The sequence below is a fragment of the Eumetopias jubatus genome, unplaced genomic scaffold (genome assembly GCF_037043125.1).
Source record: "Eumetopias jubatus isolate StellerSeaLion01/CBP00866 unplaced genomic scaffold, mEumJub1_p1.0 scaffold_9, whole genome shotgun sequence".
Taxonomy (NCBI): domain Eukaryota; kingdom Metazoa; phylum Chordata; class Mammalia; order Carnivora; family Otariidae; genus Eumetopias; species Eumetopias jubatus.
In genome coordinates this window covers 42009374-42026384 of record NW_028274815.1, presented here as the reverse complement: position 1 = coordinate 42026384, position 17011 = coordinate 42009374, and the positions used below count along the sequence as shown (strand labels likewise).

General features: G+C 34.9%; 1 pseudogene; it reads right to left on the bottom strand.

Moving 5' to 3' along the window:
• Nucleotides 1-6938: 6938 nt before the first annotated feature.
• On the bottom strand, nt 6939-7196 carry LOC114223417 (small nuclear ribonucleoprotein F pseudogene; annotated as a pseudogene).
• Between the last annotated feature and the right edge of the window lie 9815 nt (nt 7197-17011).

Sequence of the window (17011 nt, the reverse complement as noted above, 5' to 3'; positions counted from 1 at the left end):
CCCTTCTGTGCAGAAAAGAGTTATAATAGAAGGCCTGACTACTATTCAGCTGTCATCTAAAAATTTAGATATCAGGAGATTTCCACCATCGCCTGAACTGATCAGAGTGGCTTATTTAGTATGTCTAAACTATTTGTATAAACATTTATATTTTATAAATGTTTTATAAACATTTATATTTGTATAAAAATTTATACTGAACGTCTGATTTACTCTGAATGTCTAGAATTTCTGTATGTGCTAGGCAGAAGCTGCCTACATGACCAAACCCCAACAAAGACCCTGGATGCTGAGTCTTTAATGAGCTCCCCTAGTTGGCAACATTTCACAAATGCTGTCACAACTCATTGCTAGGGAATTAAGTGCCATCCTGTATGATTCCTCCAGGAGAGAACCTTTAGAAATGTGCACCTGGTTTCCCCAGGATTTTACCCCATATGCTTTCCCTCTGGTAATTTTGCTTTATATTCATTCACCACAATAAATCATAGTCATTGGTTAGACTATATGTTAAATCCATTTAATGAATCATCAAACTAGAGTCGGTCTTGGTGACCCCCCAGCACACCTTCATACCACCTCCTCTCTAGTTATTTTCCCTTTTCCCCATATAAGTCCACTTTCTGCCTCCTTATCATTCTGGCCACTTTCTTTTCAGTTCCCTTATTTTTTCTTCTCTCCATAGAAAACAGCATCTGCTAGCTACACACTTCTTGGAACTTGATACATTTACATATTCAATCTTATATTCAACTTTGAAAATGCATTCATTCATTCATTTAGCATGTAACAGGTATTGCCCATATGCCAAGCTTCATGAAACAAATTTGGTAAGGGAGAATTTTATTCAGTCATCTAAATCTTACATTCAAATGGGGAAAAAAATTAGCAATGAGGCAGTTATTTTGGTCTGGTTGTATATGGCATTATGACAAACCACCCCCAAAAGCTATTGTTTGAAACAACAATTTCATTTCACTTACATTTTATAGGTCAGAAATGTAGAAGGAGCTCAGGTGGGCAATTTGCCTCTGATCCATGTAGTATAAAATATAGCACCGGGGCCAGCAGATCTGCTTCCACAGTGGCTTCTTCATTCATGTGGCTGGTGTCTCATTGCCGCTTCCCTCTCTCTCTCTCTGTAGATGACATCTCATTCACCATGTCCTCATCATATAATAGGCTTATTGGGTAATAGGCTGATTAACACTTAACAGACCCAGAATAATGACAGTTCTTACCTGGACACTGGCCTCGAAGTGGCAGGAATATCTGTTATAGTGTCAATTCTGTCCTAGGTTATTAGTCAAGTTGCAAGTCCTGCCCAGATTCAAGGGGTGGAGATATAGGCTCCACCGCTTCATAGGTATGTGGCAAGCCATAGTGCAGAGGAACATAATAGATGGGAGATACTGTGCAGCCATTTAGTGGAGACTAAATGAAAACTACCACGCATTCCATTGAAGAACAAGTATAATACAGATTTAAAAATGACAGTTTGCCAGAGAACCAAACTGCCCCCTACATAGAACAAGGAAGTTCTATGAAGTTTCCTGGAAGGTAAATTGAATTTGAAGGAAGAAAGGGCTTATCCAATGATAAAGATAGAATTAAATGTTTCAGACTTAGAGGGCACTGAGGGTAAGGCCCAGAGCTGAGAATGAGCATTTTATTTTCTAAAAATTCAACAATTTCCAGGATCCACTTTGTTAGAAAGTTGAGTGTTAATGTTGTAGTGAGAGAGAAGGCTGATAGAGTAACAATGTATGTAATGGACTTTCCACAGTTTCCTCACATACGAGTTTACAAACTTGTTCTATAAAAAGCCAACAAGTAAATATTCTAGGTTTTATAGACCAAGAGGCACAATCAAAGATATTGTTTAGGTAATTATATAATTACTTAAAATGTAATCAAAGTAAAAATCATTTTAGCTTGTCACGCTTACAGAAATAAGTAGTGGACTGGATTTGTCCCATAGGTCATAATTGCTAATTGCTGATGCGGTAGACATTTTGAACTTTATAGGCAACCATTAAAAAAGGTTTTATTTAGGAAAAGCACATATCAGACACAAAGTTTGAAAACACCAATATGATAGCACTGTGGGAATTGAGGCAAAACTAGTGTCAGTGAAACTACTTAAGATATTCTTGAAGCAATCAGTGGATGTAAAATCTCTGAGCTAAAAAGTAAAGTAAACAGTTTTTGGTATTTCCTTAGAAGTGCCATGAATAGGGGCACCGGGATGGCCCAGTCAATTACGTGTCCAGCTCTTGATTTCAGCTCAGGTCATGATCTCAGGGTTATGAGACTGAGACCCACGTCAAGCTCAGTGCTGAGCCAGAGTCTGCTTAGGACTCTCTCTCTCTCTCTCTCCCCCTCTCCCTCTGCCCCACCCCCACTCTCTCTCTCTCTCATATAAGTAAGTAAATAAATTTTTTTAAAAAAAGAAGTGCTATGAATAGTAGTATGGAAAGAGAGGAGTGAAGGATAACTCTTTATTCTCTTTTAAAATCAGGCATTACTTAGGAATTTGGTGATGCCATTGAAAAAGAAACACAAGAAGCAGAATTAGACCTGTAAATACAGAGAACAAGCTGATGGTTGCTAGGGCAGAAGGGTGGGGTGTGGGGAGGGGGAGGGAGAGTACTGGGAATGGGCATATGGATGAAGGGGAGTGGGAGATACAGACTTCCCATTATAGAATGAGTAAGTCATGGGAATAAAAGGCACAGCATAAGGAATGTAGTCAATGATATTGTAATAGTGTTATATAGTGACAGATGGTAAGTACACTTGTGGTGAGCATAGTATAATGTATAAACTTGTCAGATCACTGTTATACACCTGAAGCTAATATGCATGTTTGTCCACTCCATTTAAATAAATTTTTTTAAAAACAAGAAGTATGCATATAGAAATAATGAATTGTGTTTTAAATAGAATTAGTTTAACATAGTAACAATAATTGAAACTACAAACCAGACTGGACTTTACCAAATGTGAACATGCAAATTTGAATTTAAAGAGTCCATATCTTTCCTCACCTTGACATTGTTAAACATGAATGTTTGTATTTAAGAATTTCTTTTTTTTAATTTTATTTTATTATGTTAGTCACCATACAATACATCATTAGTTTTTGATGTAGTGATCCATGCTTCATTGTTTTCATATAACACCCAGTGCTCCATGCAGTACGTGCCCTCCTTAATACCCATCACTGGGCTAACCCATCTCCCAAACCCCATCCCCTCTGAAACCCTCAATTTGTTTTTCAGAGTCCACAATCTTTCATGGTTCATCTCTCCCTCCGATTTCCCCCCTTCATTTTTTCCCTTCCTTCTCCTAATATCCTCCATGCTATTCCTTATATCACAAATAAATGAAACCATATGATAATTGACTTTCTCTGCTTGACTTATTTCACTAACATATTCTCCGGTCCCATCCATGTTGATGTAAAAGCTGGGTATTCATCCTTTCTGATGGCTGAGTAAGATTCCATTGTATATATGGACCACATCTTCTTTAGCCATTCATCTGTTGAAGGGCATCTCGGCTCTTTCCACAGTTTGGCAATTGCGGACATTGCTGCTATGAACATTGGGGTGCATATGGCCCTTCTTTTCACTACATCTGTGTCTTTGGGGTAAATACCCAGTAGTGCAATTGCTGGGTAAAAGGGTAGCTCTGTTTTTAATTTTCTGAAGCACCTCCACACTGCTTTCCAAAGTGGCTGTACCAACTTAAATTCCCACCAGCAGTGTAAGAGGGTTCCCCTTTCTCCACAACCTCTCCAACATTTGTTGTTTCTTGCCTTGTCAATTTTTGCATCACCAAGATAGCATGGTACTAGCACAAAAACAGACATATAGACCAATGGAACAGAATAGAGAGCCCAGATATGGACCCTCAACTCTATGGTCAAATAATCTTTGACAAAACAGGAAAAAATATGCAATGGAAAAAAGACAGTCTCTTCAATAAATGGTGCTGGGAAAATTGGACAGCCACATGCAGAAGAATGAAACTCGATCATTCTCTAACACCATACACAAAGATAAACTCAAAATGGATGAAAGACTTCAATGTGAGACAGGAATCCATCAAAATCCTAGAGGAGAACAAAGGCAGTAACCTCTTTGACATGGGCCACAACAACTTCTTTCAAGATACATCTCCAAAGGCTAGTGAAACAAAAACAAAAATGAACTTTTGGGACTTCATCAAGATAAAAAGCTTCTGCACAACAAAAGAAACAGTTAACAAAACAAATAGGCAACCCACAGAATGGGAAAAGATATTTGCAAATGACACTACAGATAAAGGGCTGGTATCTGTGATCTATAAAAACTTCTTAAACTCAACACCCAAAAAACAAATAATCAAGTCAAAAAATGGGCAGAAGACATCAACAGACACTTCTCCAAAAAAGACATACAAATGGCTAACAGACACATGAAAAAATGTTCATCATCATTAGCCATCAGGGAAATTCAAATCAAAACCACACTGAGATAACACCTTACACCAGTTAGAATGTATTTAAGAATTTCTTAATTCAAAATGTCTTTTTGTAGCCTACTTGTAGTTCCCCTGGTAGTATCTTTATTCTTTAACAGCACTGATTCTTAAACTACAGTTTTTCACACTTACTTAAACAATTCTTTTAATGATCGATTTAAACTCTTCCATGTAACATTATGCACTTAAAATTTGGTTAGTTATCTGTGAATTTAAGATCCTATAGCCTAGATTAGCACTGATAAGGGAACTCATTTTGTTTCTCATATCTTTAATCTTTGACTTTTTGAAAAGATATTTTAGCTAAATGGCTCAAATCATGATTAGTTCCACATTGCAAATAATTGTCCCCAGCTACTTTCTAAAAATTATCATATGCTCTGTGTGACTGAGAATAGCAAAAATCTCAGTGTTTACAGTAGTTCTTTCTCTTAAAGTCAAGAATTAATCAAAAAAAAAAAAGAAAGAAAGAAATGCATCACTTGCCTGGTCAAAAACATCTCCTTGCTGCTCACTGTGTCAAATCTCTTAACTCTGGTATCCCTATATGAGCTGTAGGGAGGTCCTATCAAATTAATCTTCTTATATGTATTCACTCTTTCAACAAATACTGATCAAGAAATTTCTATATTAGCTTTACCACATCTTCATAAATAATTTTACAGGGTCAACCTCATATATATTAAGTTTTTAGTTTGTTTGTTTATAGCTGCATTTTGTAATGTAATGCACATTATACATTATCCTCACATCATCCTTGAAAAAAACACAAAATAGGTAGAAATTTATGGCACAGAAGCTATAAATAACTCACTAATCCTATAGGCCCAGGTTATAGTCCCTTTAGTCTTTAGACTTGCATATTGCACAAGTTGATAACCAAGGGCATTGATTCCTTCCTTGGCACTGAAAATATATTCTGGTTTTAAAGATGGAGATCAGAGCTTACGCACATGGAAGAAAAGGAGTTAAAGAGAGTATAGGAAGTAAACTTGTATCTGTAACCCAAGTGTAATTTTCATAGAGCAGTGCAATTTCCCATTATGAAATTATTTTTCTCCTTTTTTGCAACACTTGGAGCAATTATTTTCATTAATAGTTGTTGGGTCAAAGACCATGTATCAGAATAGTTAATTGGTGCAATGAAAAACAGATTTGACCAATTTTTCTCAATGAAACTAAATGGGTATCTTAAAAGAGTTGAACTAATTAACTGTCTTAGAACTTTTGAAGAAGTAGGTAATTTATTTTTATAGTCAGGACCAGACTAGTATGAGATTTGTTTTATAGTATTCAGCATATTGATCTATTAAAATTTCTGTAGTCAGACATATTTAGATGTAAGACTATCAAGGATCACATAATGTAAGAAATAATGCTTCAGAATTATATTTATCTTTAAATATTTATTGGCTACTTATGTTACAGGGTATCACCGATATCAAAGTTTGTCGCTTCCTCCTTGGATCATTGCTAATTGATATTTCTTGTCTCCCTTCCATTTAGTTAGGACAATGTAATGTGTTCTATTAACAAAATGATCTTTTAGAATGAGGTGATTAAAAGCAGGCCTAACCTCTCTTCTCTAAAGGCTATATGTGTAGTATTAAGTGAAGGAACTGCAGACACTAGAAACTACTACATGAAAGGATATTAGTTCCTGAATGACCCATAACAAATTGTGATTTGATTAAGAAATAAACCTTTATTAACTGAGTCACTGACATTTTGGGGAGTCCTTATTTCAGCAGTTTCCATGATTTACATAAACTAATGCAGCTTTTCACTTGTCACCGGTGATTAGAATAGAAATTGAGTAACCACCATACTCATTTTGAGATGTGTGTCAGATTTACCTGGAAAACTTAAAAAAAAAAAAGAAATGAATATCCGGCCCAGTCAACTTAGGTTGATGTGAAAGCATAGCAGGCATGTGTATGTCTCAAAAAAATTACATATAATTCTGATGTTTGCTTTCGGTTAAGAATCACTGTGAAGTTTCTTATCTTATAAGGGGTATATTATCCTTCACATAAGCCAGTTTAAATCAGTATTCAAATTCATTATTCATGTATCTATAGCTTTCATTGCAAGATTTGGAGATTTGGTATTTTTACAATTTAAAATAATTATGACTGACTTCTTCCAGCTCAAAATTCTGATACAAAATTTGTGAGTACAAAATGCATAGTATATCACAGTAACCTCTGAATAAATATTTTAGATAAAAGGCAAATCTCAGCTAACATGATCACATGGCTAATGCTTCACTGAAAATTACTTCCATTTCCCAAGATGTGATTTAGACTTATATATCTTGCATTTACTCTATTTCTTTTTTTTTTTTTTTGGAAAAAAACATGTTTATTGTCTAAAAATGTATATTAAAAAATTCCCCACAAAAGATGCTATTCTTTCATTTTCCCATCTTCTTCCTCTTCTTCAACACCCCTGATATAAAAGACATTACACCTTATTAAAACTTCAGCCAAATGTCCAGACAATGCTCCATCTATGTATTCTTCTGTGTTTGCAAGCTGCATGTTCATATAGCCATCTACAGATACCAGGTAGCCTTTGTACTCCATTCCCCCCTTAGGTTCCACCATTACTGGTTTTCCTGTTAATACATTCAGAAAAGGTTTGGGATTGAGGGGCAAACTCATCATGACTGCAAGCAAATGCTGCAGGCCACTTGCCAACAACTGAACTTTTGTCTGTTTCTGGTGACTAGAATAGCTGTAGCCAGCACATCTCCTTTTAGTTTCTTAATTTCTACAAAAAATAATAAGTTCAAACCCTTTTGATATGATTTAACAGAAGGCAGTTTTCTTAATCTCATGGTTCGTCTAAGAAACTGAGTATATTTGTTGAGGATATAAGAAGACAAGGATTTATTGAATGACAAGACTATCTAAAATAGCTCAGGTGGGTCAGCTGATTGAAGAAATACCTAGATAATATACACAAACATACTGCTATATAATCCCAGAGTGTGAGCTGCTGACTAAATCATGACAAACATCCTTTATTCATTTACTTGCATATTTATTCATAATTCAACAAATATCTGTTGAACAACTCTTATGTTTGAAGCCTACACATTGAGAATAAAAATGACTATGGCATCTTTCCCTTATAACAGAAAAGAGCTCATTTATATTTTTACCATCTGGTGTCAAAGAATAGACATTATCTTAACAGTAAGCACAATGGTCTAGCTTCTAGTTTGAAGAAAACAAGTCATGATTTCTGAGCCACACTTGCAATAGTCCCTTCTTCATGTGAGAAAGACGGTGTCAAGACAGCAAGGCAGGAGCTCAAGCTAAGACAAATTGAACAAGAGCTAAAATGCATATCCAGATACTTTTTTCTGTTACTTATTATTTTACAAGTAATAAAAAGAAAATTCAGCATCAGAAAAATAACAAAGAATTTGTAAAAGAAGTAGGGGTTTGTTTTTGTAGATACTTTGCTAAGTGGCTCTAGCTTTGTGGGTTGAGGGGCTGTGGAAACAAGTCTCAATCAAACTACAGTTTGGATGCAAAAGGAAAATCGGATGAAATGAAGAAGGAGACTTATTTTATTTTATTTATTTATTATATATTTTTAAAAGTAACAATGAGTAGCGGGTTAGTTTTATTCATATTAAGCCTGAGGTTATTTCATTGGTGAGTTATACATGTCAAAGTTATCAGTAGAAACTTTATAATTTCACAGTGTATGACAAAAGATAAAAATGGTCAAAAAAGGCCTTTAGACTGTGACTTATGTCAGCAGTCTATACTGAACTGTGTGGTGGGTTCTTCACCCAACTGTATGCAGAATCAGTAGGTTTCTGTCAACTTAATTATGATAAGTAAAAGCTTGATCAGTAATGACACACTGCTTTGCATATTTTGGGACTAGTCTGGAACATGGTCATTGACTCCATCTGCTTTTTCTCAAGTCTTTGTCTCTGTCAGTTTATAAGGCCAGAATATGTGATGTTCTATGACATTATATTAAATGGGATAATTCATGTAGAAACACTATGAAAATTGTAGACTGAGTATTAGTTTATGTACTGCATTATTCATGAACAAGTCTGATGTTTCAGAGCAGGCAAGCTGTGTAGCAGATCACTTGTTATTTTGTTGGCACTAAGAATGAATTCCTGCCTGATATTATTCACAACTAGTTGCCGTAGGAGCCTATAGTTTGGAGTTAGAGATTATCCCTAAAGGGAAAACAAGTGTCCTATTTGAAAATGGCATGCTCTTGGGGAAGCTGACATATTGTTACTGGTCATTTTCATATTACAGTAAAACAGCATATTTTTCTTTCCACTTTATATTTTTCTTTGATAACAAGAAATTGAAAAAGTGAAGATCTTGTAGGAAAAGAATTGAGTAAGAATGTGTAGCAGAATGGACTTCTCTAGGGAAAAAAGTGGATAAATGCCCCCAGGATAGCAGGAGGAAATTGGAATGAGTGAGTGCTGATCAAGGAGTCCAGAGAATCCTGTCTGCGTCTTGACTTTGCTATTGACTGTTTCTATGACCTTGGGCATCTATAATTTATTCTAAATTTTCATATTTTAATAGCAATATTGTGAAAGTTTTAAAATTCTAAGCAGCTGATATATGAGAACATTTTAGAAGGCATTTACCTCTGTGCAAAAGATATGATCATAAATAGATACAGGGTTAATTATTTCCCCTAAGCTTTACCACTACCCATCTATTTGCTTGAATAGTAAATGGATCTTTATTTCTTTAGTCTTTTTTTTTTTTAAATCATGATTCATTCTTAATTCTAATTTATGCCAGGCTTATTATTAACATTTCATTGCCTTTATATATATAGTAATAAAGTCCTATTTTTCAGGTAATTATAAGAAAAATCCAAAAAAGAAGACTCAAAGAAACCTTAGTTAACGCTGCTTCCATGATTAATTAATTGCAAATGAGTAAGAAACATAGATTAGGTGTCTTTAAAGAAAAGTAGAAGCATTGCTTACAAAACACTTTTTGGATGGACAAGTAGAAATTAAGATGTGGATTAACAGTAGATTTATTCAGGTTAACCTGTGCTTTGCATACTGCTATAAAGAAATTTTTTAGGGAGCATCCTCTATGTGTATCTAGGGATTAATTGTTTAGATTTACTATGAATTATCTATCTCTATCCATTTAAATTATCTATTATACCCCCAGGGCTTAGTACATTACTTAAAATCAATGATATAGTAGTTAGAAGCAGAAGACAAGCAGAATTGATTGGAAAATAAAATGGCAGAATTGAGAGAAATTTGTGCTTGAAAGCAGCTTTTTCAGAAGAAACTCAGCTTTGCTTTATATGTTGCATTTCTTCTTGAAGTCACTTCCTTGCCTTCTGATGTTCAGCCACTCTCATGTTTCAATATTTCCTGTCTTGCCTTCATGATTTATGTTTAAAAGCTAAAACCAACTAGTCAAAGGGAGGAATTCAAACTTTTGTTTGGTTTTAGATCACCGATTACCATGTTTATGCATCCCACAAAATATACAAATTTTAATGCCCTGTATACTTTTTTTTTTTTTTTTGCCTGAATTACTTTAAACTAGTGTGAATATAACCTCTGGCCTACAAAACCCCTTTTAGGTAGTTGGTCCATTAACACAGCATACACTGAGCATTATGGGAAAAGGAAGTTCCTGTTGCCTAGTCCCTCATAGTCCTAGAATTTCTGAAGGGCTCTCAACAAAATTTGCACACACCTCAGTCATTTCTGGTATTGTCCATGAGTTCAAGTCTCCTGGTTAATCCTCACCTCATACTTTGGAAATTGATAGGTTTTTTTTGGGATTTTGAGTCTGCTCAGCTAGGATTCCAGAGACTTCACTGACAGTGCTTAAATAGAAATAAAGTCTCTGCAAAAATAATTGAGGAAAGTCTCTAACCAGCCCTCAGTAATTTAAAAAGAGAGAGAAGCCTTGACTAAGTATAAGAACATCATTTCCAGAGTCAACACATTATAATATTCAAATGTTCAGTTTTACAACAAAAAATTGCAAAGCTTTCAAAGACACAGGAAAATATAGCCCTTTTAAAGGATCAAAGTAAATTGATAACTCTTTCCAAGTGAACTCAGATATCTAAATTACTGGGAAAAGACTTCAAAACAACTGTCTTAAATAGGCTTAAAGAACAAAATAACATGGCCAAAAAAGCTATAGGAAATCAAGAAAACATTGTATGAACAAAATGGGAATACCAATAAAAAGATGGAAATTATAATGAGAAACAAAGGAAAAATTCTGGAACTGAAAAGTGTAATGACTAAAATGAAAATTCATTAGAGGAGTTCAACAGCAGATATAAGCAGACAGAAGACAAAATACATAAACTTGAAAATAAGATAATTGAAATTTTCCATTCTGAGGAAAAGAAAGAAAAAAGAATGAAGAGTGAACCCCTGGTGTATACCATCAATGTAATCAATGTATAAACATATATATTATGAGAGTCCCAGAATGGGAAGATAGGAAGGGACTGAAAGAATATTTGAAAAAATAATGGCCAAAAGCTTCCCAAATTTGGTGAAAGATACAAATCCACACATTTAAGCTCAGTGAATAAACTCAAAGAGATCCTGTCAGAACACATAATCCAATTGTCAAAAGACAGAGAATCCTGAAAGCAGCAAAAGAAAAGTGACTTATTACATTTCAAGATTAACAGCTTACTTCTAATTGAAAACCATGTATTGCAAAAGGCAATAAAAAGTCACATTCAAAGTATTAAACCGAAGATTATTACTTAAGCAACTATATCCAGAAAAATTATTTGTTAAGCCAAAGGAGAAATCAAGACATTTCCAGATAAACAAAAACTGAGAATTTGTTGCTACCTGACCTGACCTGCAAGAAATATTAAAGGGAATCTTTCAAGGTGAAATGGAAGGACATTAAACAGTAATTTGAATCCACAAGACAGAAATAAATAACCTAGTAAAGTTGAATACATAGGTAAATACAAAGATAGGATAAGTGCATCTTTCTTTATGATTCATCTTCTCCTCTCAGTGAAAAGGCAATTGCATAAAACAATAACTACAAATTGTGTCTCTAGGCTTATAATATGTAAAGTTGAAATTAGTTTGATTATAATTTTACAAAGGACAGTGAAAATGTAAATATGTTGGAGTGAAGTTTTTGCATATAGAATGTAAATTGATATTAACCCAAACTAGATTTTTATAAATTAACATGGGAAACCATGAAGGAAGTAATTTCTAAAATATTGTCAAAGCAACAAAAAGTAAATTAAAATAGTTTGGTACAGAATATCTATTTATGACCAAACAAAGTAGTCATGGAGCAATAAAAGAACAACAAAATTATAAGACATAAAGAAAAGAAATACCAAAATGCAGACATATATCCTACCATATCTGTAACTACACTTAATGCAAATGGACTTAACACAAACAATGAAAAATAAATATTGGCAGAATGGATTTAAAAATATGATTTATTCATTGTCCACAAGAAACACACATTAGATAGACAGACACAAATATGTTGAATACAAAAGGATAGAAAAAGATTACCATACAAAACAAAGGAGAGCTGGAGTATCTCTACTAAGAACTGACAAAATAGACTGTAGGACAAAAATTATTACTAGAGCCAAAGTAATTTCAATTATAAAAAGGTCAGTTTATTAGGAAAATATAATTACCAACACACATGCAGTTAAAAATGGAACTTTAAAATATATGAAGCAAAATTGACAGAATTAAAGGAAGCAATAGATAATTCAACAATAATATTGGACATTTTAATACTCCACTTTGTTTTTTCCAGTTTTATTGAAATATAGTCAACATGTAAAAACAGTATACATTAGGATGTATAATGTGATTTTTTTGAAATATATATAATGAAATGATTGCCACAATTAGCTAATGATTGGCACAAATAGCTAATTAACATATTAGCATAATAATGTCACTTCAGATAGTTACTTCTTTTGTGTGTGGTGAGATCACTAACTCTCTTAGCAAATTTTAAGTATATAATATAGTATTATTAACTATAGTTAGCATACTGTAGGTTAGATCTCCAGGAGTTACTCATTCTACATAACTGAAACTTCCTAACTTTTTTTTAATGTTATGTTAATCACCATACATTACATCATTAGTTTTTGATATAGTGTTCCATAATTCATTGTTTGTGTATAACACCCAATGCTCCATGCAGTATGTGCCCTCTTTAATACCCATCACCAGGCTAACCCATGCCCCCCTCCCCTCTAGAACCCTCAGTTTGTTTCTCAGAGTCCATAGTCTCTCATGGTTCGTCTCCCCTTCCCATTTCCCCCCCTTCATTTTCCCCTTCCTGTTATCTTGGGTTTTTTTATGGTTTTCTTTTTTGACATATAATGTATTATTTGTTTCAGAGGTACAGGTCTGTGATTCATCAGTCTTAAACAATTCACAACGCTCACCATAGCACATACCCTCCCCAATGTCTATCACCCAGCCACCCCATCCCTCCCACCCCCCACCACTCGAGCAACCCTCAGTTTGTTTCCTGAGATTAAAAATTCCTCATATCAGTGAGGTCATATGATACATGTCTTTCTCGGATTGACTTATTTCACTCAGCATAACACCCTCCAGTTCCATCCACGTCATTGCAAATGGCAAGATCTCATTCCTTTTGATGGCTGCATAATATTCCATTGTGTATATATATATATATATATATATATATATATATATATATATATATACCACATCTTCTTTATCCATTCATCTGTCGATGGACATCTTGGCTCTTTCCACAGTTTGGCTATTGTGGACATTGCTGCTATAAACATCGGGGTGCATGTACCCCTTTGGATCCCTACATTTGTATCTTTGGGGTAAATACCCAGTAGTGCAATTGCTGGGTCATACGGTAGCTCTATTTTCAACTGTTTGAGGAATCTCCATACTGTTTTCCAGAGTGGCTGCACCAGCTTGCATTCCCACCAATAGTGTAGGAGGGTTCCCCTTTCTCCATGTCCCTGCCAACATCTGTCATTTCCTGACTTGTTAATTTTAGCCATTCTGACTGGTGTGAGGTGGTATCTCATTGAGGTTTTGATTTGAATTTCCCTGATGCCGAGTGATGTAGAGCACTTTTTCATGTGTCTGTTGGCCATTTGGATGTCTTCTTTGGAAAAATGTCTGTTCGTGTCTTCTGCCCATTTCTTGATTGGATCATTTGTTCTTTGGGTGTTGAGTTTGATAAGTTCTTTACAGATTTTGGATACTAGCCCTTTATCTGATACATCATTTGCAAATATCTTCTCTCATTCTGTCGGTTGTCTTTTGGTTTTGTTGACTGTTTCCTTTCTTGTGCAAAAGCTTTTTATCTTGATGAAGTCCCAATAGTTCATTTTTGTCCTTGCTTCCCTTGCCTTTGACGATGTTTCTAGGGAAGAAGTTGCTGTGGCTGAGGTGGAAGAGGTTGCTGCCTGTGTTCTCCTTTAGGATTTTGATGGACTCCCGTCTCACATTTAGGTCTTTCATCCATTTTGAGTCTATTTTCGTGTGTGGTGAAACTTTCTAACTTTTGACCAACATCTCTCCACTTCCCTCACCCTCACCCTGGCAAACACAATTAATTCTATTCTCTGCCTTCATGAGTTCATCTTTTTTAGATTCCATATATAAGTAAAGTCATGCAGTATTTGTCATTTTGTAGCTTACTTATTTCTCTTAGCAAATGATCTCCAGGCTCTTCGATGTTCTTGCATATGGCACGTTTTCTTTATCCATTCATCTGTTGGCAGACGATTAGCTTGTTTCCGTATCTTGCCTATTGTGAATAATGCTGCAGTGAACACAGGTATGCAGATATCTCTTTGAGAAGTGATTTCATTTCTTTCACATGTATACCCAGAAGTGGAATTGCTCCATCACAAGGTATCTCTGTTTTTAATTCTTTGAGGAAACTACATACTGTTTTCTGTAATGGCTGGACCAATTTATATTCCATCAACAATGTACAAGGGTTTCCTTTTCTCCACATTCTCACCAATACTTGTTATCTTTTTGATAATATCCATTATAACAAGTGTGAGATGCTATCTGATTGAGGTCTTGATTTGCATTTCCCTAATGATCAGTGATGTTGAGTAACTTTACATATATATAACTATTGAAGATTTGTATGTCTTCCTTTGAGAAACCTCTGTTTAGATCCAGTACCACACTGTTCATTACTGTAACTTTGTAATATATTTTGAAGTCAGAAAGTGTAATGGCTCCAGCTTTGTTGTTTTTGCTAAATATTGGCTATTTGAAATCTTTTGTGGTTCCATAAGAATTCAATTTTTTTTTCCATTTTTTGTAAAGACTGTCATTGGTTGGGATTTTGACGGGCATTGCATGGAATTTGTAGATCACAGGGTGTTATGGACATTTTAACAATATTAATTCTTAAAACCCATGAACATGGGATGTCTTTCCATTTATCTGTGTCTTCTTTAATTTTCGTCATCAGTGTTTTATATTTTCAGTGTACAAATCTTTCACCTCTTTGGTTAAGTTTATTCCTAAGTATTTTATCTTTGTGTTGCTGTCTTGAGTGGGATTGTTTTCTTAATTTCATTTCCTGATAGTTTCTATTTGTGTATAGAATCATGATTTATATATGTTGACTTTGTATCCTGCACCTTTACTAAATTTACTTTTTTTTTTTAGATTGATTTATTTATTTGAGAGAAGGAAGTGGAGGGGAAAGGTGCTGAGGGAAAGGGAGAGGGAATCCAAGCAAACTCTGTGATGAGTGCAGAGCCCAACATGGGGCTCTGACTGCGTCACCCAGGCACCCCTTAAGTTTATTGTTTAGTTGTAAAATTTTTTGGTTGAGCCTTTAGGGTATTTTGCATATATGATCATGTCAACTACAAACAGAGATAATTTCACTTCTTCCTTTTTTACTTCTTTCCATATTTTTAAGTTCTGTTTCCTCTTTGCTTAACAATTCAGTATTTAAGTAATTTCTCTTTCTCTGACATTTTGCTATGAGTCATCAAAAGGAACCAGGATGCCCCATCAACACTTTGCTTAGAGATTTTTCTCAGCCACATAGTCAATTGTTTCACTCACAAATTTAGCCTTTAACAAAACACTAGGAAACAAACAATTCAGCCAAGAATTCTGCCAGTTTATAACAAGGATAGCTTTTTCTCTATTGTCTAATAACATGTTTCTCATTTCCATCTAAGGCTTCATCAGAATGACCTTTACCATCCATATTTCTCCCCATGTTCCATTCAGAATTACATGTTCTCTGTGAAGATTGAGACTTTCTCTGCATCTCTCCTCTTTTCTTTCTGAGATCTCACCAGAATTGTCCTTAACGGTCTATTTATAACAATGTAGGCTTTTTCTAGCATGCACCTCCAAACTCTTTCAGCCTCTACCCATTGCTTAGTTCTGAAGTTGCTTCTGTATTTTTAGGTATCTGTTAAAGCAGCACCTGTACCTCTCAGTATCATTTTTCTGTCTCAGCTTCATGCTGAAACAAAAATGGCATACTCTAAGTTACTTATAGACAGTGAGCATTTATTTCTCAGCTCTGGAGGGTGGGGAGTACAAAATCAAGGCACCAATGGGTTCAATGTCTAGAGAGAGTCAGCTTTCTGGTTCATAAACTGCTATCTCTTTACTATGACCTCACATGGCAGAAAGAGCAAGAGCACACCATTGGGTCTCTTTTGTAAGGGCACTAATCCCAATAATGAGGGCTCCACCCTCATGACCTAATCTCTTCCCAAAGGCTCCACCCTAAATACCATCACATTGGTTTCAACATAGGAATTTGGGTGGGACACAAATATAATAATATATTATAAATATAATAATATTAGTTACTCAAGGTGGCTTTTCAGGAGATGTTGAGACTTGGAGAAATCTAAACATCTAGATCTCTGCTTCTTTCCCTCTTAAAGCTTTTATTTCACAGTCCCTTCCCGTATCATTATTACTATAGGCTGTTCAGATTTATTTGTTATAATACAGGAAAATCAAATTCTTATCAATGTCTAAATTAGTTTCCACAATTTCTCTGCAAATATCTTATAGTCACAATATGAATTATATACCCTATTATCACATAAGACAAAGCAAATTCTAATACTTGTGGTAAGAAGGCAGTTATCATTAGAAAGAGTAGTAGAGGGCCTGGGTTTGGAGTAATTCAGAATGAGACAGTATTCGTGGAAACAGAAGAAATAAGATATGCAATAGAACTTCAGAAGAAGTGAAGATGTAGTTTAAATAATTGTGTATTAGGCAGTGAAGGGATCTGCCCAAGATCATTTTAGGCAGCTCCAGGACCTGCATGATGTTTCGAAGTATGTGACTTTATGACAGCAGATTGCTGCTTGAGGAGAGGCATTCTTAGGAGCAAAAATGATTGCAGAAGAGGGCCATCTAGAAGAAGAGATGCTA